Genomic DNA, 24,027 nt, shown 5'->3' on the forward strand with positions numbered 1-24,027 from the left:
TGACTGATTGACCCTGAGTGAGTGACCCTGAGTGATTGACCCTGTGTGAGTGACACTGAGTAAGTGACCATTGAGTGATTGATCCTGAGTGATTGACTGTGAGTGAGTGACCCTGAGTGAGTGACCTGAGTGAGTTGACCCTAAGTGAATGACCCTGAGTGATTGATCCTGAGTGAGTGATCCTGAGTGAGTGACCCTAAGTGATTGATCCTGAGTGATTGATCCTGAGTATTGATCCTGATTGGGTGACCTGAGTGAGTGGTCCTGAGTGATTGAAACTGAGTGATAGACCCTGAGGTACCCTGAGTGAGTGAATCTGAGTGATTGACCTTGAGTGAGTGATCCTGAGTGATTGACCCTGAGTGAGTGACCCCGAGTGATTTATCATGAGTGAGTGACTCTGAGTTATTGATCTTGAGTGATTGATCCTGAGTGACCCTGAGTGAGTGACCCTGAGTTATTGATCCTGAGTGAGTGACTCTGAGTGATTGACCCTGAGTGAGTGACTCTGAGTGATTGGCCCCTTTGTGAATGACACTGAGTGATTGACACTGAGTGAGTGACCCTGAGTGATTAACCCTGCATGAGTGACACTGTGTGAGTGACCCTTGAGTGAGTGATTCTAAATGAGTGACCCTGAATGATTGATCCTGAGTGAGTGATCCTGAATGAGTGACCCTGAGTGAATGATCCTGAGTGAGTGACCCTGAGTGAGTGACCCTGAGTGATTGACCCTGAATGAATGACCGTGAGTGAGTGATCCTGAGTGATTGATACTGTGAGTGACTTTGAGTGACCCTGAGTGCGTGACCCTGACTGATTGACCCTGTGTGAGTGACCCTGAGTGAGTGAATTGAGTGATTGACCCTGAGTGAGTGACGCTGAGTGATTGATCCTGAGTGATTGACTGTGAGTGAGTGAACCTGAGTCATTGATCCTGAGTGATTGATCCTGAGTGAGTGATCCTGAGTGAGTGACCTGAGTGAGTGATCCTGAGTGATTGACCCTGAGTGAGTGACCCTGAGTGAGTGACCCTGAGTGATAGACCCTGAGTGAGTGATCCTGAGTGAGTTGACCCTAAGTGAATGACCCTGAGTGATTGATCCTGAGTGCTTGATCCTGAGTGGGTGATCCTGAATGATTGATCTTGCGTGAGTGACCCTGAGTGATTGATCCTGAGTGATTGATGCTGAGTGAGTGATCCTGAGTGATTGATGTTGAGTAATAGACCCTGAGTGATTGACCCAAAATGATTGATCCTGAGTGATTGACCCTGAGTGATTGACACTGAGTGATTGACCCTGAGTGGGTGACCCTGAATGATTGACCTTGCGTTTGTGACCCCGAGTGATTGATCCTGAGTGATTGATCCTGAGTGGGTGATCCTGAATTAGTGACCCTGAGTGAGTGACCCTGAGTGAGTGACCCTCAGTGATTGATCCTGAGTGAGTGGTCCTGAGTGACCCTGAGTGAGTGACCCTGAGTGAGTGACCTTTAGTGATTGATCCTGATTGAGTGATCCTGAGTGAGTGACCCTGAGTGATTGACCCTGAGTGAGTGATCCTGAATTAGTGACACTGAGTGAGTGACCCTGAGTAAGTGACCCTGAGTGATTGACCCTGAGTGAGTGGTCCTGAGTGATTGATCCTGTGATTGATCCTGAATGATTGATCCTGAGCGATAGACCCTGAGTGACCCTGAGTGAGTGACCCTGAGTGATTGATCCTGAGTGAGTGTCCCTGAGTGATTGATCCTGAGTGAGTGACCCTGAGTGATTGATCCTGAGTGATTGATCCTGAGTGAGTGATCCTGAGTGAGTGACCCTAAGTGATTGATCCTGAGTGATTGATCCTGAGTGAGTGACCTGAGTGAGTGGTCCTGAGTGATTGAAACTGAGTGATAGACCCTGAGTGACCCTGAGTGAGTGACCCTGAGTGATTGATCCTGTGTGAGTGACCCTGAGTGAGTGACCTTTGAGTGAGTGACCCTGAGTGAGTGACATTTGAGTGGTTGACCCTGAGTGACTGACCCTCAGTGAGTGACCCTGAGTGATTGATCCTGAGTGATTGACTGTGAGTGAGTGCTCTTGAGTGCGTGACCCTGACTGATTGATTCTGAATGAGTGACCCTGAGTGATTGATCCTGTGTGAGTGACCCTGAGTGAGTGACCTTTGAGTGATTGACCCTGATTGAGTGACACTGAGTATTTAACCATGAGTGAGTGACACTGAGTGAGTGACCCTGAGTGATTGATCTTGAGTGATTGATCCTGAGTGACCCTGAGTGAGTGATCCTGAATGAGTGATCCTGAATGAGTGACCCTGAGTGATTGACCCTGAATGAGTGACCCTGTGTGATTGACCCTGAGTGATCCTGCGTGAGTGACCCTAAGTGATTGACCCTGAGTGACACTGAGAGCAACCCTGAGTGATTGGCCTTGTGTGAGTGACCCTGAGTGATTGACCCTGAGTGATTGACCCTGAGTGATAGACCCTGAGTGAGTGATCCTGAGTGATTGACCCTGAGTGACTGACCTTGGGCGATTGACCCTGAGTGACCCTGAGTGAGTTACCCTGATTGATTGATCCTGAGTGATTGATCCTGAGTGATTGTCACTGAATGATTGACACTGAGTGATTGACCATGAGTGAGTGACCCTGAGTGTCACTGAGGGAGTGACACTGACTAATTGATAATGAGTGATTGACCCTGAGTGATTGATCCTGAGTGATTGATCCTGAGTGATTGATGCTGAGTGAGTGATCCTGAATTAGTGACCCTGAGTGAGTGACCCTGAGTGAGTGACTCTGAGTGATTGATCCTGAGTGAGTGGTCCTGAGTGATTGATCCTGTGATTGATCCTGAGTGATTGATCCTGAGTGATAGACCTGAGTGACCCTGTGTGAGTGACCCAGAGTGATTAACACTGAGTGAGTGAACCTGAGTAATTGATCCTGAGTGAGTGATCCTGAATGAGTGACCCTGAATGAGTGACCCAGAATGAGTGATCCTGAATGAGTGACCCTGAGTGAATGATACTGAGTGAGTGACCCTGAGTGACCCTGAGTGCGTGACCCTGACTGATTGATCCTGAGTAAGTGACCCTGAGTGATTGATCCTGTGTAAGTGACCCTGAGTGGTTAGACCTTTTGAGTGATTGACCCTGAGTGATTGACCCTGAGTGAGTGACCCTGAGTGATTGATCCTGAGTGATTGACTGTGAGTGAGTGCTCTTGAGTGATTGATTCTGAGTGAGTGACCCTGAGTGAGTGATCTTTGAGTGATTGACCTTGAGTGATTGACCCTGAGTGAGTGACGCTGAGTGATCCTGAGTGATTGACTGTGAGTGAGTGCTCTTGAGTGATTGATCCTGAGTGACAGACGCTGAATGAGTGACACTGAGTCACTGATCCTGAGTAAGTGACCCTGAGTGATTGATCCTGAGTGAGTGATCCTGAGTGCGTGATCCTGAGGGATTGACCCTGAGTGAGTGACCCTGAGTGAGTGACACTGACTATTTGACCATGAGTGTTCCTGAGTGATTGACCCTGAGTGATAGACTCTGAGTGACCCTGAGTGAGTGATCCTGAGTGATTGACCCTGAGTGACTGACCCTGGGCGATTGACCCTGAGTGACCCTGAGTGAGTGACCCCAAGTGATTGATCCTGAGTGACAATGAGTGAGTGACCCTGAGTTATTGACCCTGAGTGAGTGACCCTGAGTGATTGATCCTGAGTGATTGATACCGAGTGAGTGACCCTGAGTGAGTGACCCCGAGTGTTTTATCCTGAGTGAGCGACCCTGAGTGATTGACCTTGAGTGATTGATCCTGAGTGATAGACCCTGAGTGACCCTGAGTGAGTGCCCCTGAGAGATTGATCCTGAGTGATTGATCCTGAGTGAGTGACTCTGATTGATTGATCCTGAGTGAGTGACCCTGAGTGATTGGCCCCTTTGTGAATGACACTGAGTGATTGACACTGAGTGAGTGACCCTGAGTGATTAACCCTGCATGAGTGACACTGTGTGAGTGACCCTTGAGTGAGTGATTCTAAATGAGTGACCCTGAATGATTGATCCTGAGTGAGTGATCCTGAATGAGTGACCCTGAGTGAATGATCCTGAGTGAATGATCCTGAGTGAGTGATCCTGAGTGAGTGACCCTGAGTGAGTGACCCTGAGTGATTGACCCTGAATGAATGACCGTGAGTGAGTGATCCTGAGTGATTGATACTGTGAGTGACTTTGAGTGACCCTGAGTGCGTGACCCTGACTGATTGACCCTGAGTGAGTGACCATGAGTGATTGACCCTGTGTGAGTGACACTGAGTAAGTGACCATTGAGTGATTGATCCTGAGTGATTGACTGTGAGTGAGTGACCCTGAGTGAGTGACCTGAGTGAGTTGACCCTGTGAATGACCCTGAGTGATTGATCCTGAGTGAGTGATCCTGAGTGAGTGAATTGAGTGATTTACCCTGAGTGAGTGACGCTGAGTGATTGATCCTGAGTGATTGACTGTGAATGAGTGAACCTGAGTCATTGATCCTGAGTGATTGATCCTGAGTGAGTGACCCCGAGTGTTTTATCCTGAGTGAGCGACCCTGAGTGATTGACCTTGAGTGATTGATCCTGAGTGATAGACCCTGAGTGACCCTGAGTGAGTGCCCCTGAGAGATTGATCCTGAGTGATTAATCCTGAGTGAGTGACTCTGATTGATTGATCCTGAGTGAGTGACCCTGAGTGATTGGCCCCTTTGTGAATGACACTGAGTGATTGACACTGAGTGAGTGACCCTGAGTGATTAACCCTGCATGAGTGACACTGTGTGAGTGACCCTTGAGTGAGTGATTCTAAATGAGTGACCCTGAATGATTGATCCTGAGTGAGTGATCCTGAATGAGTGACCCTGAGTGAATGATCCTGAGTGAATGATCCTGAGTGAGTGATCCTGAGTGAGTGACCCTGAGTGAGTGACCCTGAGTGATTGACCCTGAATGAATGACCGTGAGTGAGTGATCCTGAGTGATTGATACTGTGAGTGACTTTGAGTGACCCTGAGTGCGTGACCCTGACTGATTGACCCTGTGTGAGTGACCCTGAGTGAGTGAATTGAGTGATTGACCCTGAGTGAGTGACGCTGAGTGATTGATCCTGAGTGATTGACTGTGAGTGAGTGAACCTGAGTCATTGATCCTGAGTGATTGATCCTGAGTGAATGATCCTGAGTGAGTGACCTGAGTGAGTGATCCTGAGTGATTGACCCTGAGTGAGTGACCCTGAGTGAGTGACCCTGAGTGATAGACCCTGAGTGAGTGATCCTGAGTGAGTTGACCCTAAGTGAATGACCCTGAGTGATTGATCCTGAGTGCTTGATCCTGAGTGAGTGACCCTGAGTGATTGACTCTGAACGAGTGACCCTGAGTGATTGACCCTGAGTGATTGACCCCTGAGTGGGTGACCCTGAATGATTGATCTTGCGTGAGTGACCCTGAGTGATTGATCCTGAGTGATTGATGCTGAGTGAGTGATCCTGAATTAGTGACCCTGAGTGAGTGACCCTGAGTGAGTGACCCTGAATGAGTGACCCAGAATGAGTGATCCTGAATGAGTGACCCTGAGTGAATGATAATGAGTGAGTGACCCTGAGTGACCCTGAGTGCGTGACCCTGACTGATTGATCCTGAGTAAGTGACCCTGAGTGATTGATCCTGTGTAAGTGACCCTGAATGGTTAGACCTTTTGAGTGATTGACCCTGAGTAATTGACCCTGAGTGAGTTACCCTGAGTGATTGATCCTGAGTGATTGACTGTGAGTGAGTGCTCTTGAGTGATTGATTCTGAGTGAGTTACCCTGAGTGAGTGATCTTTGAGTGATTGACCTTGAGTGATTGACACTGAGTGAGTGACGCTGAGTGATCCTGAGTGATTGACTGTGAGTGAATGCTCTTGAGTGATTGATCCTGAGTGACAGACTCTGAGTGAGTGAAACTGAGTCACTGATCCTGAGTAAGTGACCCTGAGTGATTGATCCTGAGTGAGTGATCCTGAGTGCGTGATCCTGAGGGATTGACCCTGAGTGAGTGACCCTGAGTGAGTGACACTGAGTATTTGACCATGAGTGCTCCTGAGTGATTGACTCTGAGTGATAGACTCTGAGTGACCCTGAGTGAGTGATCCTGAGTGATTGACCCTGAGTGACTGACCCTGGGCGATTGACCCTGAGTGACCCTGAGTGAGTGACCCCAAGTGATTGATCCTGAGTGACAATGAGTGAGTGACCCTGAGTTATTGACCCTGAGTGAGTGACCCTGAGTGATTGACCCTGAGTGATTTACCCTGAGTGATTGATCCTGAGTGAGTGACCCTGAGTGATTGAACTTGAGTGATTGATCCTGAGTGACCCTGAGTGAGTGACCCTGAGTGAGTGACTCTGAGTGATTGATCCTTAGTGATTGATCCTGAGTAATAGACCCTGAGTGAGTGACCCTGAGTGATTGATCCTGAGTGATAGACCCTGAGTGACCCTGAGTGAGTGACCCTGAGTGTTTGATCCTGAGTGATTGATCCTGAGTGAGTGACTCTGAGTGATTGATCCTAAGTGCTTGATCCTGAGTCATAGACCCTGCGTGAGTGACACTGAGTAATTGATCTTGAGTGAGTGATCCTGAATGAGTGACGCTGAATGAGTGATCCTGAATGAGTGACCCTGAGTGATTGATACTGATTGAGTGACCCTGAGTGACCCTGAGTGCGTGACCCTGACTGATTGATCCTGAGTGAATGACCCTGAGTGAGTGACCCTGAGTGATTGATCCTGAGTGAGTGACCTTTGAGTGAGTGACCCTGAGTGATTGATCCTGAGTGATTGATCCTGAGTGAGTGACTCTGAGTGATTGATCCTAAGTGATTGATCCTGAGTCATAGACCCTGCGTGAGTGACCCTGAGTAATTGATCTGAGTGAGTGATACTGAATGAGTGACCCTGAATGAGTGATCCTGAATGAGTGACCCTGAGTGATTGATATTGATTGAGTGACCCTGAGTGACCCTGAGTGAGTGATCCTGAGTGAGTGACCCTGAGTGATTGATCTTGAGTGATTGATCCTGAGTGACCCTGAGTGAGTGACCCTGAGTGATTGATCCTGAGTGAGTGACTCTGAGTGATTGATCCTAAGTGATCGATCCTGAGTAATAGACCCTGAGTGAGTGACTCTGAGTGATTGATCCTGAGTGATAGACCCTGAGTGACCCTGAGTGAGTGACCCTGAGTGATTGATCCTGAGAAATTGACACTGAGTGATTGACCCTGAGTGATTTACCCTGAGTGATTGATCCTGAGTGAGTGATCCTGAGTGAGTGACCCTGAGTGATTGATCTTGAGTGATTGATCCTGAGTGACCCTGAGTGAGTGACCCTGAGTGAGTGACCCTGAGTGATTGATCCTGAGTGAGTGACTCTGAGTGATTGATCCTAAGTGATTGATCCTGAGTAATAGACCCTGAGTGAGTGACCCTGAGTGATTGATCCTGAGTGATAGACCATGGGTGACCCTGAGTGAGTGACCCTGAGTGATTGATCCTGAGTGATTGATCCTGAGTGAGTGACTCTGAGTGATTGATCCTAAGTGATTGATCCTGAGTCATAGACCCTGCGTGAGTGACCCTGAGTAATTGATCTTGAGTGAGTGATCCTGAATGAGTGACGCTGAATGAGTGATCCTGAATGAGTGACCCTGAGTGATTGATACTGATTGAGTGATCCTGAGTGACCCTGTGTGCGTGACCCTGACTGATTGATCCTGAGTGATTGACCTTAATGTGTCTGACCCTGAGTGAGTGACCCTGAGTGATTGATCCTGAGTGATTGATCCTGAGTGAGTGACTCTGAGTGATTGATCCTATGTGATTGATCCTGAGTCATAGACCCTGCGTGAGTGACCCTGAGTAATTGATCTTGAGTGAGTGATCCTGAATGAGTGACGCTGAATGAGTGATCCTGAATGAGTGACCCTGAGTGATTGATACTGATTGAGTGACCCTGAGTGACCCTGAGTGCGTGACCCTGACTGATTGATCCTGAGTGAGTGACCCAGAGTGATTGACCCTGAGTGAGTGACCCTGAGTGATTGATCCTGAGTATTGATCCTGAGTGGGTGACGTGAGTGAGTGGTCCTGAGTGATTGAAACTGAGTGATAGACCCTGAGTGACCCTGAGTGAGTGACCCTGAGTGATTGACCTTGAGTGAGTGATCCTGAGTGATTGACCCTGAGTGAGTGACCCCGAGTGATTTATCATGAGTGAGTGACTCTGAGTGATTGATCTTGAGTGATTGATCCTGAGTGACCCTGAGTGTGTGACCCTGAGTGAGTGACCCTGAGTGATTGATCCTGAGTGAGTGACCCTGAGTGATTGATCTTGAGTGATTGATCCTGAGTGACCCTGAGTGAGTGACCCTGAGTGAGTGACTCTGAGTGATTGATCGTGAGTGATTGATCCTGAGTAATAGACCCTGATTGAGTGACCCTGAGTTATTGATCTTGAGTGATAGACCCTGAGTGACCCTGTGTGAGTGACCCTGAGTGATTGATCCTGAGTGATTGATCCTGAGTAAGTGACTCTGATTGATTGATCCTAAGTAATTGATCCTGATTCATAGACCCTGCGTGAGTGACCCTGAGTAATTGATCTTGAGTGAGTGATCCTGAATGAGAGACCCTGAATGAGTGATCCTGAATGAGTGACCCTGAGTGATTGTTCCGGAGTGATAGACCCTGAGTGACCCTGTGTGAGTGACCCTGAGTGATTGATCCTGAGTGATTGATCCTGAGTAAGTGACTCTGATTGATTGATCCTAAGTAATTGATCCTGAGTCACAGACCCTGCGTGAGTGACCCTGAGTAATTGATCTTGAGTGAGTGATCCTGAATGAGAGACCCTGATTGATTGATCCTGAGTGAATGGCCCTGCGTGATTGATCCTGTGTGAGTGATCCTGAATGAGTGACCGTGAGTGATTGACCCTGAGTGAATGACCCTGAGTGAGTGATCCTGAGTGAGTGACCCTGAGTGTTTGACCCTGAGTGAGTGATCCTGAGTGATTGATACTGTGAGTGACCCTGAGTGACCCTGACTGATTGACCCTGAGTGAGTGACCCTGAGTGATTGACCCTGTGTGAGTGACACTGAGTAAGTGACCATTGAGTGATTGATCCTGAGTGATTGACTGTGAGTGAGTGACCCTGAGTGAGTGACCTGAGTGAGTTGACCCTAAGTGAATGACCCTGAGTGATTGATCCTGAGTGAGTGATCCTGAGTGAGTGACCCTAAGTGATTGATCCTGAGTGATTGATCCTGAGTATTGATCCTGAGTGGGTGACCTGAGTGAGTGGTCCTGAGTGATTGAAACTGAGTGATAGACCCTGAGTGATCCTGAGTGAGTGACCCTGAGTGATTGATCTTGAGTGATTGATCCTGAGTGACCCTGAGTGAATGACCCCGAGTGATTTATCATGAGTGAGTGACTCTGAGTTATTGATCTTGAGTGATTGATCCTGAGTGACCCTGAGTGAGTGACCCTGAGTGATTGATCCTGAGTGAGTGACTCTGAGTGATTGACCCTGAGTGAGTGACTCTGAGTGATTGATCGTGAGTGATTGATCCTGAGTAATAGACCCTGATTGAGTGACCCTGAGTGATTGATCCTGAGTGATAGACCCTGAGTGACCCTGAGTGAGTGACCCTGAGTGATTGATCCTGAGTGATTGATCCTGAGTAAGTGACTCTGATTGATTGATCCTAAGTAATTGATCCTGAGTCATAGACCCTGCGTGAGTGACCCTGAGTAATTGATCTTGAGTGAGTGATCCTGAATGAGTGATCCTGAATGAGTGACCCTGAGTGAGTGACCTTTGAGTGATTGACCCTGAGTGACCCTGAGTGCGTGACCCTGACTGATTGATCCTGAGTGAGTGACCCTGTACGATTCATCCTGAGTGAGTAATGTTTGAGTGATTGACCCTGAGTGATTGACCCTGAGTGAGTGACGCTGAGTGATTGATCCTGAGTGATTGACTGTGAGTGAGTGCTCTTGAGTGATTGATTCTGAGTGACCCTGAGTGAATGACCCTGAGTGCGTGACCCTGACTGATTGATCCTGAGTGAGTGACCCTGAGTGATTGACCCTGTGTGAGTGACACTGAGTAAGTGACTATTGAGTGATTGATCCTGAGTGATTGATTGTGAGAGAGTGACCCTGAGTGAGTGACCCTGAGTGAGTTTCCCTGAGTGATTGATCCTGAGTGAATTGACCCGAAGTGAATGACCCTGAGTGATTGATCCTGAGTGAGTGATCCTGAGTAAGTGACCCTAAGTGATTGATCCTGAGTGATTGATCCTGAGTGATTGATCCTGAGTGAGTGACCTGAGTGAGTGGTCCTGAGTGATTGAAACTGAGTGATACACCCTGAGTGACCCTGAGTGAGTGACCCTGAGTGATTGGTCCTGAGTGAGTGACTCTGAGTGCTTGATCCTAAATGATTGATCCTGAGTAATAGACACTGATTAAGTGACCCTGAGTGAATGACCCTGAGTGATAGACCCTGAGTGACCCTGAGTGAGTGTCTCTGAGTGACTGACCTTGGGTGATTGGCCCTGAGTGAGTGACCCTGAGTGAGTGACCCTGAGTGAGTGACCCTGAGTGATTTATCCTGAGTGAGTGACCCTGAGTGATTGATCTTGAGTGATAGATCCTGAGTGATAGACTCTGAGTGACCCTGAGTGAGTGACTCTGAGTGAGTGACCCTGAGTGATTGATCGTGAGTGATTGATCCTGACTGAGTGACTCTGAGTGATTGATCCTAAGTGATTGATCCTGAGTAATTGACCCTGAGTGATTGATCCAGAGTGAGTGAACCTGAGTGAGTGAACCTGAGTGATTGTTCCTGAGTGAGTGAACCTGAGTGATTGTTCCTGAGTGATTGACCCTGCGTGATAGACCCTGAGTGACCCTGAGTGAGTGTCTCTGAGTGACTGACCTTGGGTGATTGGCCCTGAGTGAGTGACCCTGAGTGAGTGACCCTGAGTGAGTGACCCTGAGTGATTTATCCTGAGTGAGTGACCCTGAGTGATTGATCTTGAGTGATAGATCCTGAGTGATAGACTCTGAGTGACCCTGAGTGAGTGACTCTGAGTGAGTGACCCTGAGTGATTGATCGTGAGTGATTGATCCTGACTGAGTGACTCTGAGTGATTGATCCTAAGTGATTGATCCTGAGTAATTGACCCTGAGTGATTGATCCAGAGTGAGTGAACCTGAGTGAGTGAACCTGAGTGATGGTTCCTGAGAGAGTGAACCTGAGTGATTGTTCCTGAGTGATTGACCCTGCGTGAGTGACCCTGAGTGATTGATGTTGAGTGAGTGATCCTGAATGAGTGACCCTGAGTGATTGACCCTGAGTGATTGTCCGTGAGTGAGTGACCCTGTGTGAGTGACCCTGAGTGATTGGCACTGAGTGACTGACCTCAGTGAGTGGTCCTGAGTGATTGAAATTGAGTGATAGACCCTGAGTGATCCTGAGTGAATGACCCTGAGTGATTGACCTTGAGTGAGTGATCCTGAGTGATTGACCCTGAGTGACTGACCTTGGGCGATTGACCCTGAGTGACCTTGAGTGAGTTAACCTGAGTGATTGACCCTGAGCGACACTGAGTGATTGACACTGAGTGATTGATCCTGAGTGATTGATCCTGAGTGATTGACACTGAGTGAGTGACCCTGAGTGAGTGACCCTGAGTGAGTGACCATGAGTGATTTATCCTGAGTGATTTATCCTGAGTGAGTGACGCTGAGTGATTGATCTTGAGTGATTGATCCTGAGTGATAGACCCTGAGTGACCCTGAGTGAGTGACTCTGAGTGAGTGATCTTGATTGATTGACCCTGAGTGATTGACCCTGAATGAGTGACCCTGTGTGATTGACCTTGAGTGACCCTGCGTGAGTGACCCTAAGTGATTGACCCTGAGTGACACTGTGAGCGACCCTGAGTGATTGACCTTGTGTGAGTGACCCTGAGTGATTGACCCCGAGTGATTTATCATGAGTGAGTGACTCTGAGTGATTGATCTTGAGTGATTGATCCTGAGTGACCCTGAGTGAGTGACCCTGAGTGATTGATCCTGAGTGAGTGACCCTGAGTGATTGATCTTGAGTTATAGATCCTGAGTGATAGACCCTGAGTGACCCTGAGTGAGTGACTCTGAGTGAGTGACCCTGAGTGATTGATCGTGAGTGATTGATCCTGAGTAATTGACACTGAGTGATTGACCCTGAATGATTGATCCTGAGTGAGTGATCCTGAGTGAGTGACCCTGAGTGATTGATCTTGAGTGATTGATCCTGAGTGACCCTCAGTGAATGACCCTGAGTGATTGATCCTGAGTGAGTGACTCTGAGCGATTGATCCGAAGTGATTGATCCTGAGTAATAGACCCCGAGTGAGTGACCCTGAGTGATTGATCCTGAGTGATAGACCCTGAGTGACCCTGAGTGAGTGACCCTGAGTGATTGATCCTGAGTGATTGATCCTGAGTGAGTGTCTCTGAGTGATTGATCCTAAGTGATTGATCCTGAGTCATAGACCCTGCGTGAGTGACCCTGAGTTATTGATCTTGAGTGAGTGATCCTGAATGAGTGACCCTGAATGAGTGATCCTGAATGAGTGACCCTGAGTGATTGATACTGATTGAGTGACCCTGAATGACCCTGAGTGCGTGACCCCGACTGATTGATTCTGAGTGAGTGACCCTGAGTGATTGACCCTGAGTGTTTGACCCTGAGTGATTGACCATGAGTGAGTGATCCTGAGTGATTGATGTTGAGTAATAGACCCTGAGTGATTGACCCAAAATGATTGATCCTGAGTGATTGACCCTGAGTGATTGACACTGAGTGATTGACCCTGAGTGGGTGACCCTGAATGATTGACCTTGCGTTAGTGACCCCGAGTGATTGATCCTGAGTGATTGATCCTGAGTGGGTGATCCTGAATTAGTGACCCTGAGTGAGTGACCCTGAGTGAGTGACCCTCAGTGATTGATCCTGAGTGAGTGGTCCTGAGTGACCCTGAGTGAGTGACCCTGAGTGAGTGACCTTTAGTGATTGATCCTGATTGAGTGATCCTGAGTGAGTGACCCTGAGTGATTGACCCTGAGTGAGTGATCCTGAATTAGTGACACTGAGTGAGTGACCCTGAGTAAGTGACCCTGAGTGATTGACCCTGAGTGAGTGGTCCTGAGTGATTGATCCTGTGATTGATCCTGAATGATTGATCCTGAGCGATAGACCCTGAGTGACCCTGAGTGAGTGACCCTGAGTGATTGATCCTGAGTGAGTGTCCCTGAGTGATTGATCCTGAGTGAGTGACCCTGAGTGATTGATCCTGAGTGATTGATCCTGAGTGAGTGATCCTGAGTGAGTGACCCTAAGTGATTGATCCTGAGTGATTGATCCTGAGTGAGTGACCCTGAGTGATTGATCCTGAGTGATTGATCCTGAGTGAGTGATCCTGAGTGAGTGACCCTAAGTGATTGATCCTGAGTGATTGATCCTGAGTGAGTGACCTGAGTGAGTCGTCCTGAGTGATTGAAACTGAGTGATAGACCCTGAGTGACCCTGAGTGAGTGACCCTGAGTGATTGATCCTGTGTGAGTGACCCTGAGTGAGTGACCTTTGAGTGAGTGACCCTGAGTGAGTGACATTTGAGTGGTTGACCCTGAGTGACTGACCCTCAGTGAGTGACCCTGAGTGATTGATCCTGAGTGATTGACTGTGAGTGAGTGCTCTTGAGTGCGTGACCCTGACTGATTGATTCTGAATGAGTGACCCTGAGTGATTGATCCTGTGTGAGTGACCCTGAGTGAGTGACCTTTGAGTGATTGACCCTGATTGAGTGACACTGAGTATTTAACCATGAGTGAGTGACACTGAGTGAGTGACCCTGAGTGATTGATCTTGAGTGATTGATCCTGAGTGACCCTGAGTGAGTGACCCTGAATGAGTGATCCTGAATGAGTGACCCTGAGTGATTGACCCTGAATGAGTGACCCTGTGTGATTGACCCTGAGTGATCCTGCGTGAGTGACCCTAAGTGATTGACCCTGAGTGACACTGAGAGCAACCCTGAGTGATTGGCCTTGTGTGAGTGACCCTGCGTGATTGACCCCGAGTGATTTATCATGAGTGAGTGACTCTGAGTGATTGATCTTGAGTGATTGATCCTGAGTGATTGATATTGTGAGTGACCATGAGTGACCCTGAGTGCGTGACCCTGACTGATTGACCCTGTGTGAGTGACCCTGAGTGAGTGATTTGAGTGATTGACCCTGAGTGAGTGACGCTGAGTGATTGATCCTGAGTGATTGACTGTGAGTGAGTGCTCTTGAGTGATTGATCCTGAGTGATTGATCCTGAGTGAGTGAACCTGAGTGAGTGCTCTTGAGTGATTGATCCTGAGTGACAGACCCTGAGTGAGTGAACCTGTCATTGATCCTGAGTGATTGATCCTGAGTGAGTGATCCTGAGTGAGTGACCCTGAGTGATTGATCCTGAGTGAGTGACCCTGAGTGAGTTGACCCTAAGTGAATGACCCTGAGTGAGTGATCCTGAGTGATTGATCCTGAGTGATTGACCCTGAGTGAGTGACCCTGAGTGAGTGACCCTGAGTGAATGACCGTGAGTGAGTGAACCTGAGTGATTGATACTGTGAGTGACCATGAGTGACCCTGAGTGCGTGACCCTGACTGATTGACCCTGTGTGAGTGACCCTGAGTGAGTGATTTGAGTGATTGACCCTGAGTGAGTGACGCTGAGTGATTGATCCTGAGTGACTGACTGTGAGTGAGTGCTCTTGAGTGATTGATCCTGAGTGACAGACCCTGAGTGATTGAACCTGAGTCATTGATCCTGAGTGATTGATCCTGAGTGAGTGATCCTGAGTGAGTGATCCTGAGTGATTGCCCCTGAGTGAGTGACCCTGAGTGAGTGACCCTGAGTGAGTGATCCTGAGTGGGTTGACCCTAAGTGAATGATCCTGAGTGATTGATCCTAAGTGAGTGACCTGAGTGAATGGTCCTGAGTGATTGACCCTGAGTGATTGACCCTGAGTGATAGACCCTGAGTGAGTGATCCTGAGTGATTGACCCTGAGTGACTGACCTTGGGCGATTGACCCTGAGTGACCCTGAGTGAGTTACCCTGATTGATTGATCCTGAGTGATTGATCCTGAGTGATTGTCACTGAATGATTGACACTGAGTGATTGACCATGAGTGAGTGACCCTGAGTGTCACTGAGGGAGTGACTAATTGATAATGAGTGATTGACCCTGAGTGATTGATCCTGAGTGATTGATCCTGAGTGATTGATGCTGCGTGAGTGATCCTGAATTAGTGACCCTGAGTGAGTGACCCTGAGTGAGTGACTCTGAGTGATTGATCCTGAGTGAGTGGTCCTGAGTGATTGATCCTGTGATTGATCCTGAGTGATTGATCCTGAGTGATAGACCTGAGTGACCCTGTGTGAGTGACCCAGAGTGATTAACACTGAGTGAGTGAACCTGAGTAATTGATCCTGAGTGAGTGATCCTGAATGAGTGACCCTGAATGAGTGACCCAGAATGAGTGATCCTGAATGAGTGACCCTGAGTGAATGATACTGAGTGAGTGACCCTGAGTGACCCTGAGTGCGTGACCCTGACTGATTGATCCTGAGTAAGTGACCCTGAGTGATTGATCCTGTGTAAGTGACCCTGAGTGGTTAGACCTTTTGAGTGATTGACCCTGAGTGATTGACCCTGAGTGAGTGACCCTGAGTGATTGATCCTGAGTGATTGACTGTGAGTGAGTGCTCTTGAGTGATTGATTCTGAGTGAGTGACCCTGAGTGAGTGATCTTTGAGTGATTGACCTTGAGTGATTGACCCTGAGTGAGTGACGCTGAGTGATCCTGAGTGATTGACTGTGAGTGAGTGCTCTTGAGTGATTGATCCTGAGTGACAGACGCTGAATGAGTGACACTGAGTCACTGATCCTGAGTAAGTGACCCTGAGTGATTGATCCTGAGTGAGTGATCCTGAGTGCGTGATCCTGAGGGATTGACCCTGAGTGAGTGACCCTGAGTGAGTGACACTGACTATTTGACCATGAGTGTTCCTGAGTGATTGACCCTGAGTGATAGACTCTGAGTGACCCTGAGTGAGTGATCCTGAGTGATTGACCCTGAGTGACTGACCCTGGGCGATTGACCCTGAGTGACCCTGAGTGAGTGACCCCAAGTGATTGATCCTGAGTGACAATGAGTGAGTGACCCTGAGTTATTGACCCTGAGTGAGTGACCCTGAGTGATTGATCCTGAGTGATTGATACCGAGTGAGTGACCCTGAGTGAGTGACCCCGAGTGTTTTATCCTGAGTGAGCGACCCTGAGTGATTGACCTTGAGTGATTGATCCTGAGTGATAGACCCTGAGTGACCCTGAGTGAGTGCCCCTGAGAGATTGATCCTGAGTGACTGATCCTGAGTGAGTGACTCTGATTGATTGATCCTGAGTGAGTGACCCTGAGTGATTGGCCCCTTTGTGAATGACACTGAGTGATTGACACTGAGTGAGTGACCCTGAGTGATTAACCCTGCATGAGTGACACTGTGTGAGTGACCCTTGAGTGAGTGATTCTAAATGAGTGACCCTGAATGATTGATCCTGAGTGAGTGATCCTGAATGAGTGACCCTGAATGAATGATCCTGAGTGAATGATCCTGAGTGAGTGATCCTGAGTGAGTGACCCTGAGTGAGTGAACCTGAGTGATTGACCCTGAATGAATGACTGTGAGTGAGTGATCCTGAGTGATTGATACTGTGAGTGACTTTGAGTGACCCTGAGTGCGTGACCCTGACTGATTGACCCTGAGTGAGTGACCATGAGTGATTGACCCTGTGTGAGTGACACTGAGTAAGTGACCATTGAGTGATTGATCCTGAGTGATTGACTGTGAGTGAGTGACCCTGAGTGAGTGACCTGAGTGAGTTGACCCTGTGAATGACCCTGAGTGATTGATCCTGAGTGAGTGATCCTGAGTGAGTGAATTGAGTGATTGACCCTGAGTGAGTGACGCTGAGTGATTGATCCTGAGTGATTGACTGTGAATGAGTGAACCTGAGTCATTGATCCTGAGTGATTGATCCTGAGTGAGTGATCCTGAGTGAGTGACCTGAGTGAGTGATCCTGAGTGATTGACCCTTAGTGAGTGACCCTGAGTGAGTGACCCTGAGTGATAGACCCTGAGTGAGTGATCCTGAGTGAGTTGACCCTAAGTGAATGACCCTGAGTGATTGATCCTGAGTGCTTGATCCTGAGTGAGTGACCCTGAGTGATTGACTCTGAACGAGTGACCCTGAGTGATTGACCCTGAGTGATTGACCCCTGAGTGGGTGACCCAGAACGATTGATCTTGCGTGAGTGACCCTGAGTGATTGATCCTGAGTGATTGATGCTGAGTGAGTGATCCTGAATTAGTGACCCTGAGTGAGTGACCCTGAGTGAGTGACCCTGAATGAGTGACCCAGAATGAGTGATCCTGAATGAGTGACCCTGAGTGAATGATAATGAGTGAGTGAACCTGAGTGACCCTGAGTGCGTGACCCTGACTGATTGATCCTGAGTAAGTGACCCTGAGTGATTGATCCTGAGTGATAGACCTGAGTGACCCTGTGTGAGTGACCCAGAGTGATTAACACTGAGTGAGTGAACCTGAGTAATTGATCCTGAGTGAGTGATCCTGAATGAGTGACCCTGAATGAGTGACCCAGAATGAGTGATCCTGAATGAGTGACCCTGAGTGAATGATACTGAGTGAGTGACCCTGAGTGACCCTGAGTGCGTGACCCTGACTGATTGATCCTGAGTAAGTGACCCTGAGTGATTGATCCTGTGTAAGTGACCCTGAGTGGTTAGACCTTTTGAGTGATTGACCCTGAGTGATTGACCCTGAGTGAGTGACCCTGAGTGATTGATCCTGAGTGATTGACTGTGAGTGAGTGCTCTTGAGTGATTGATTCTGAGTGAGTGACCCTGAGTGAGTGATCTTTGAGTGATTGACCTTGAGTGATTGACCCTGAGTGAGTGACGCTGAGTGATCCTGAGTGATTGACTGTGAGTGAGTGCTCTTGAGTGATTGATCCTGAGTGACAGACGCTGAATGAGTGACACTGAGTCACTGATCCTGAGTAAGTGACCCTGAGTGATTGATCCTGAGTGAGTGATCCTGAGTGCGTGATCCTGAGGGATTGACCCTGAGTGAGTGACCCTGAGTGAGTGACACTGACTATTTGACCATGAGTGTTCCTGAGTGATTGACCCTGAGTGATAGACTCTGAGTGACCCTGAGTGAGTGATCCTGAGTGATTGACCCTGAGTGACTGACCCTGGGCGATTGACCCTGAGTGACCCTGAGTGAGTGACCCCAAGTGATTGATCCTGAGTGACAATGAGTGAGTGACCCTGAGTTATTGACCCTGAGTGAGTGACCCTGAGTGATTGATCCTGAGTGATTGATACCGAGTGAGTGACCCTGAGTGAGTGACCCCGAGTGTTTTATCCTGAGTGAGCGACCCTGAGTGATTGACCTTGAGTGATTGATCCTGAGTGATAGACCCTGAGTGACCCTGAGTGAGTGCCCCTGAGAGATTGATCCTGAGTGACTGATCCTGAGTGAGTGACTCTGATTGATTGATCCTGAGTGAGTGACCCTGAGTGATTGGCCCCTTTGTGAATGACACTGAGTGATTGACACTGAGTGAGTGACCCTGAGTGATTAACCCTGCATGAGTGACACTGTGTGAGTGACCCTTGAGTGAGTGATTCTAAATGAGTGACCCTGAATGATTGATCCTGAGTGAGTGATCCTGAATGAGTGACCCTGAATGAATGATCCTGAGTGAATGATCCTGAGTGAGTGATCCTGAGTGAGTGACCCTGAGTGAGTGAACCTGAGTGATTGACCCTGAATGAATGACTGTGAGTGAGTGATCCTGAGTGATTGATACTGTGAGTGACTTTGAGTGACCCTGAGTGCGTGACCCTGACTGATTGACCCTGAGTGAGTGACCATGAGTGATTGACCCTGTGTGAGTGACACTGAGTAAGTGACCATTGAGTGATTGATCCTGAGTGATTGACTGTGAGTGAGTGACCCTGAGTGAGTGACCTGAGTGAGTTGACCCTGTGAATGACCCTGAGTGATTGATCCTGAGTGAGTGATCCTGAGTGAGTGAATTGAGTGATTGACCCTGAGTGAGTGACGCTGAGTGATTGATCCTGAGTGATTGACTGTGAATGAGTGAACCTGAGTCATTGATCCTGAGTGATTGATCCTGAGTGAGTGATCCTGAGTGAGTGACCTGAGTGAGTGATCCTGAGTGATTGACCCTTAGTGAGTGACCCTGAGTGAGTGACCCTGAGTGATAGACCCTGAGTGAGTGATCCTGAGTGAGTTGACCCTAAGTGAATGACCCTGAGTGATTGATCCTGAGTGCTTGATCCTGAGTGAGTGACCCTGAGTGATTGACTCTGAACGAGTGACCCTGAGTGATTGACCCTGAGTGATTGACCCCTGAGTGGGTGACCCAGAACGATTGATCTTGCGTGAGTGACCCTGAGTGATTGATCCTGAGTGATTGATGCTGAGTGAGTGATCCTGAATTAGTGACCCTGAGTGAGTGACCCTGAGTGAGTGACCCTGAATGAGTGACCCAGAATGAGTGATCCTGAATGAGTGACCCTGAGTGAATGATAATGAGTGAGTGAACCTGAGTGACCCTGAGTGCGTGACCCTGACTGATTGATCCTGAGTAAGTGACCCTGAGTGATTGATCCTGTGTAAGTGACCCTGAATGGTTAGACCTTTTGAGTGATTGACCCTGAGTAATTGACCCTGAGTGAGTTACCCTGAGTGATTGATCCTGAGTGATTGACTGTGAGTGAGTGCTCTTGAGTGATTGATTCTGAGTGAGTGACCCTGAGTGAGTGATCTTTGAGTGATTGACCTTGAGTGATTGACACTGAGTGAGTGCTCTTGAGTGATTGATCCTGAGTGACAGACGCTGAGTGAGTGAAACTGAGTCACTGATCCTGAGTAAGTGACCCTGAGTGATTGATCCTGAGTGAGTGATCCTGAGTGCGTGATCCTGAGGGATTGACCCTGAGTGAGTGACCCTGAGTGAGTGACACTGAGTATTTGACCATGAGTGCTCCTGAGTGATTGACTCTGAGTGATAGACTCTGAGTGACTCTGAGTGAGTGACCCTGAGTGATTGATCCTGAGTGAGTGACCCTGAGTGATTGATCTTGAGTGATTGATACTGAGTGAGTGACCCTGAGTGAATGACCGTGAGTGAGTGATCCTGAGTGATTGATCCTGAGTGAGTGACTCTGAGTGATTGATCCTGAGTGAGTGACCCTGAGTGATTGACCCTGTGTGAATGACACTGAGTGATTGACACTGAGTGAGTGACCCTGAGTGATTAACCCTGCATGAGTGACACTGAGTGAGTGACCCTTGAGTGAGTGATTCTAAATGAGTGACCCTGAATGATTGATCCTGAGTGAGTGATCCTGAATGAGTGATCCTGAGTGAATGATCCTGAGTGAATGATCCTGAGTGAGTGATCCTGAGTGAGTGACCCTGCGTGAGTGACCCTGAGTGATTGACCCTGAGTGAATGACCGTGAGTGAGTGATCCTGAGTGATTGATACTGTGAGTGACCATGAATGACCCTGAGTGCGTGACCCTGACTGATTGATCCTGTGTGAGTGACCCTGAGTGAGTGATTTGAGTGATTTACCCTGAGTGAGTGACGCTGAGTGATTGATCTTGAGTGATTGATCCTGAGTGAGTGACCCTGAGTGATTGATCCTGAGTGAGTGACAGTGAGTGAGTGACCTTTGAGTGAGTGATTCTAAATGAGTGACCCTGAATGATTAATCCTGAGTGAGTGATCCTGAATGAGTGACCGAGTGAATGATCCTGAGTGAATGATCCTGAGTGAGTGATCCTGAGTGAGTGACCCTGACTGAGTGACCCTGAGTGAATGACCGTGAGTGAGTGATCCTGAGTGATTGATACTGTGAGTGACCATGAGTGACCCTGAGTGCGTGACCCTGACTGATTGACCCTGTGTGAATGACCCTGAGTGAGTGATTTGAGTGATTGACCCTGAGTGAGTGATGCTGAGTGATTGATCCTGAGTGACTGACTGTGAGTGAGTGCTCTTGAGTGATTGATTCTGAGTGACAGACCCTGAGTGATTGAACCTGAGTCATTAATCCTGAGTGATTGATCCTGAGTGAGTGATCCTGAGTGAGTGACCTGAGTGAGTGACACTGAGTGAGTGACCCTTGAGTGAGTGATTCTAAATGAGTGACCCTGAATGATTGATCCTGAGTGAGTGATCCTGAATGAGTGACCCTGAGTGAATGATCCTGAGTGAATGATCCTGAGTGAGTGATCCTGATTGAGTGACCCTGAGTGAGTGAACCTGAGTGATTGACCCTGAATGAATGACCGTGAGTGAGTGATCCTGAGTGATTGATACTGTGAGTGACCATGAGTGACCCTGAGTGCGTGACCCTGACTGATTGACCCTGTCTGAGTGACCCTGAGTGAGTGAATTGTGTGATTTACCCTGAGTGAGTGACGCTGAGTGATTGATCCTGAGTGATTGACTGTGAGTGAGTGAACCTGAGTCATTGATCCTGAGTGATTGATCCTGAGTGAGTGATCCTGAGTGAGTGACCTGAGTGAGTGATCCTGAGTGATTGACCCTGAGTGAGTGACCCTGAGTGAGTGACCCTGAGTGATAGATCCTGAGTGAGTGATCCTGAGTGAGTTGACCCTAAGTGAATGACCCTGAGTGATTGATCCTGAGTGCTTGATCCTGAGTGAGTGACCCTGTGGGATTGACTCTGAACGAGTGACCCTGAGTGATTGACCCTGAGTGATTGACCCTGAGTGGGTGACCCTGAATGATTGACATTGCGTGAGTGACCCTGAGTGATTGATCCTGAGTGATTGATGCTGAGTGAGTGATCCTGAATTAGTGACCCTGAGTGAGTGACCCTGAGTGAGTGACCCTGAGTGATTGATCCTGAGTGAGTGGTCCTGAGTGATTGATCCTGTGATTGATCCTGAGTGATTGATCCTGAGTGATAGACTTGAGTGACCCTGTGTGAGTGACCCAGAGTGATTGACACTGAGTGAGTGACCCAGAGTGATTGACCCTGCGTGAGTGAACCTGAGTAATTGATCCTGAGTGAGTGATCCTGAATGAGTGACCCAGAATGAGTGATCCTGAATGAGTGACCCTGAGTGAATGATACTGAGTGAGTGACCCTGAGTGACCCTGAGTGCATGACCTTGACTGATTGATTCTGAGTAAGTGACCCTGAGTTATTGATCCTGAGTGAGTGACCCTGAGTGATTGACTGTGAGTGAGTGCTCTTGAGTGATTGATTCTGAGTGAGTGACCCTGAGTGAGTGACCTTTGAGTGATTGACCTTGAGTGATTGACCCTGAATGAGTGACACTGAGTGATCCTGAGTGATTGACTGTGAGTGAGTGCTCTTGAGTGATTGATCCTGAGTGACAGACGCTGAGTGAGTGACACTGAGTCAATGATCCTGAGTAAGTGACCCATGTGATTGATCCTGAGTGAGTAATCCTGAGTGCGTGATCCTGAGTGATTGACCCTGAGTGAGTGACCCTGAGTGAGTGACACTGAGTATTTGACCATGAGTGTTCCTGAGTGATTGACCCTGAGTGATAGACTCTGAGTGACCCTGAGTGAGTGATCCTGAGTGATTGACCCTGAGTGACTGACCCTGGGCGATTGACCCTGAGTGACCCTGAGTAAGTGACCCCAAGTGATTGATCCTGAGTGACACTGAGTGAGTGACCCTGAGTTATTGACCCTGAGTGAGTGATCCTGAGTGATTGATACCGAGTGAGTGACCCTGAGTGAATGACCGTGAGTGAGTGATCCTGAGTGATTGATCCTGAGTGAGTGACTCTGAGTGATTGATCCTGAGTGAGTGACCCTGAGTGATTGACCCTGTGTGAATGACACTGAGTGATTGACACTGAGTGAGTGACCCTGAGTGATTAACCCTGCATGAGTGACACTGAGTGAGTAACCCTTGAGTGAGTGATTCTAAATGAGTGACCCTGAATGATTGATCCTGAGTGAGTGATCCTGAATGAGTGATCCTGAGTGAATGATCCTGAGTGAATGATCCTGAGTGAGTGATCCTGAGTGAGTGACCCTGCGTGAGTGACCCTGAGTGATTGACCCTGAGTGAATGACCGTGAGTGAGTGATCCTGAGTGATTGATACTGTGAGTGACCATGAGTGACCCTGAGTGCGTGACCCTGACTGATTGATCCTGTGTGAGTGACCCTGAGTGAGTGATTTGAGTGATTTACCCTGAGTGAGTGACGCTGAGTGATTGATCCTGAGTGAGTGACCCTGAGTGATTGATCCTGAGTGAGTGACAGTGAGTGAGTGACCTTTGAGTGAGTGATTCTAAATGAGTGACCCTGAATGATTGATCCTGAGTGAGTGATCCTGAATGAGTGACCGAGTGAATGATCCTGAGTGAATGATCCTGAGTGAGTGATCCTGAGTGAGTGACCCTGACTGAGTGACCCTGAGTGAATGACCGTGAGTGAGTGATCCTGAGTGATTGATACTGTGAGTGACCGAGAGTGACCCTGAGTGCGTGACCCTGACTGATTGACCCTGTGTGAGTGACCCTGAGTGAGTGATTTGAGTGATTGACCCTGAGTGAGTGACGCTGAGTGATTGATCCTGAGTGACTGACTGTGAGTGAGTGCTCTTGAGTGATTGATTCTGAGTGACAGACCCTGAGTGATTGAACCTGAGTCATTGATCCTGAGTGATTGATCCTGAGTGAGTGATC

General features: G+C 48.4%; 1 protein-coding gene across 1 annotated transcript in view; it reads left to right on the forward strand.

Moving 5' to 3' along the window:
- Positions 1–24,027, forward strand: part of LOC139278132 (soluble guanylate cyclase 88E-like) — a 379,171-nt gene that overhangs the window by 100,960 nt on the left and 254,184 nt on the right. The gene's annotated exons all lie outside the window — the stretch shown is intronic.

The sequence above is a fragment of the Pristiophorus japonicus genome, chromosome 13 (assembly GCF_044704955.1).
Source record: "Pristiophorus japonicus isolate sPriJap1 chromosome 13, sPriJap1.hap1, whole genome shotgun sequence".
Lineage (NCBI taxonomy): Eukaryota > Metazoa > Chordata > Chondrichthyes > Pristiophoridae > Pristiophorus > Pristiophorus japonicus.